This window comes from Tetrao urogallus, assembly GCF_951394365.1.
Source record: "Tetrao urogallus genome assembly, chromosome: 2".
In the NCBI taxonomy this organism is placed as follows: domain Eukaryota; kingdom Metazoa; phylum Chordata; class Aves; order Galliformes; family Phasianidae; genus Tetrao; species Tetrao urogallus.
The window spans coordinates 74,174,086-74,176,911 of NC_136814.1; positions in this window are offsets into that span (position 1 = coordinate 74,174,086).

A 2,826-nucleotide genomic window follows, 5' to 3' on the forward strand; every position below is an offset into this window, starting at 1 on the left:
TCTGGCCTTGAATGCCTTCAGGAATGAAGCATCCACAGCTTCTCTGGGCAACCTGTTCCAGTGCCTCACAGCTCTCATAGTGAAGAATTTCTTCCTAACATGTAATCTAAATCTACTCCCTTTTAGCTTAAATTCATTACTCCTTGTCCTTTCACTGCAAACCCTTTTAAAAAGTTTCTCTCCAGCTTTCTTGTAGGCCACCTTAAAGTACTGAAAGATCATTATAAGGTCTCCCTCAGCCTTTCTTTGCAGGAGAAGTGCTCCCGTTCCCTGATCATCCTCATGGCTCTCCTCTAGACCTTCTCGAACAGCCTACTGTCCTTTTGCTGGGGGTCCAGACCTGAGTGCAGTGCTCCAAATATGGTCTCATGAGAGCAGAGCAAAGGGGCACAATCACCTCCCTCACCCTGCTTGCCATGCTTCTTTTCATGCAGCACGAGATATGATTAGCTTTTTCCATTGGAAGCACACAGCGTTGACTTATATCCAATTTTTCATCCACCATATTCCCAAGTTCTCTTCTCAGGGATGCTCTCAAGCTGTTCAGCACCTACAAGTCTTCCTACCATCTCAGAGAGCTGTCCTTTGCCTGCTGACTCGGTGTCACCTGTGTGATGATGCTGTTGTGTGATGATGTGTGGTGCAGGCGATGTTTTTGCTGCCACAGGTGATGGGCTGCATGTGTCAGCCCAGGGCATTGAGTCATAGCCATGGCACTTCCCCTTGCCGCTAGGATGCGATAACCCGTGCAACCCTGGGGACGACGACAGCATCCTGCCTGCTCCCCCACCTTCCTACAGGACAGCCTGCCTGCTGCCACTGTGCATTTTTTTTTTAAATAAAATGCTGCGAGAGGGTGATGGTGAGCTCAACTTTCTCTCTAACCCAAACCAGCGAAAAGTAAAATCCATCTTACCACATCAGTTTTGTTTTCACTGCTGTTGAAGTCGCTCCTTTCCCTCTGGCAGAGCACTGCACAGTCATTACACGCCCAGTTTGGGGGTGGTGTGGTTGTTAGCTCAGCGGTGTATGACCCATTTATTTTCATAATACTGAGATACCTGTGCTTCTGTAGCGCTCACCACACATTCCTGTGCCCCAAATCATTGCCAGAGAAATATTTACCTGCTTTCAGCAGCACTGCGCAAAGCATCAGATGCCCAAAGCAGCCAGTTAAGCACCTGACTTGGTGCAGACTGCAGGAAAATGGTGAGCACTGAGGTCTAGCCAGCCATTAGTGGGCAAACTAAGGGCAGTAAAGCTGTATTTGTCTTAGAATATCGGGTTAAATGCAGATTACTAGCCTACTACAGAACAGGTTTCCTGCTGTGATTTGCGAAGAGTTCAAATGAGAGTATCAGGCTACTTTCCTGGCTACAGTGCTTTGCATTCTCAGAGACAGCAAGATGATTAATAACAGTGCATTGTTAACTCTCCCCATCTCCAGACATGGCCTCACCTATACTCTTATTTAGCCTGATAAGACAGACCTTTTTTCATTATTTCTTTTTTGCTCTGTTAATTGGGTTGGCTTTCTGCAGATTTTCAGATGATAATTAGGCTCATGCTTGTGTTGCTTTGCAGAGCTGGTTAAATGAAAGAATCGGACACAGGAGAGGAGGATAAACCAGCATTGTAGTAGATATGGGAGTTTTATGGATAAAATTAAAAAGTAATTTGCAAGGCAACTTGAAGTAAAGTGGATTTAAACATTATGAGATCATCTTTGACAGCAATTTGTTTGAAGTTCTTCCACTATGATGAGTGTAAAGGGATTTTTTTTCTAATTGCCAGTTTCTGGTAGAGTATTCAGCATATTTTCTCACAGGTAAGTGAAGGATTAACTCCTTTTACAACATTAGTTTGGGTCTGGATCTGGGGGAAAGAAACAGAGTTGCAGAGAGGCATCTTCTCCAATTTGTCATTTAGGTCCTGATCAGCAATCAGCTGATTTAGAGAGAAACTTTACCAGATAAATGAGGGAAAACAGCTAATTACAGGTATGAAAATCCCACAGGATCTTTGACAGAGGAGGTACGCACTGTGTGTGAATATCTGCCCTGGATGGTTACCAGGATATAATAACACTCTAGGTACAAATTGGAAAAAAAGAAACAGCAATTAACTACTTTGCATCCCTTGTTCAGATGAGCCATGAGTTCTGGGTTTTTTGCGTTTATATACTTTTGCTGTAGGTGCTGGAAGTGTGGGTGGCCAAGAAGAAACAGTGGTTACAATAAGATTTTCCATTTATTGCCCTTTGTGTACTACTTAAAATAAGATTCAAGTGCTTCAGAATTTGTAGAGCAAGCATAATCGTCCTGCTAGCTCTGATGCCTGGCTTGTATGCAGCTTCATCTCTGTCCGGTGAGTGAGTCCTGTGCTTAAGTACTTGTAAATGTGTCTGTTGGAATGTGAGATAAGAGATTATTTGCAGTGTTGTCTAGCTGTGTTAATTCATCAAATTCATGTTTGTTTTTTTCAAGGAGTTGTGCTTAGTGCATAAGTGAGAAGTAGTGATGAAAGAGTTTTGGAAGTGGAATTGTTCTGCTATCTGGAAAAAAAAAACAGCTCTAGAGAGGGTTGAAAGATCTTTAAGTCAGCCCTCCAAGACCTCACTGACATAACTTTATCCAGAACTTCATCTTCTGGCAAAAAGTAAAGAAGCAAATAAGGAAATATATACAAAGTCTGCTGAGCATTAAGAAACAAATTCTCAGTGTTAACTTTTGGCACATGAAATCCTTTTGGTTTCATTTTAGGGTGACGATATTGAAACACACTGTCTTGGTGGCTTTTCCAGGTAGCTGCACCACTTAGAAGTCC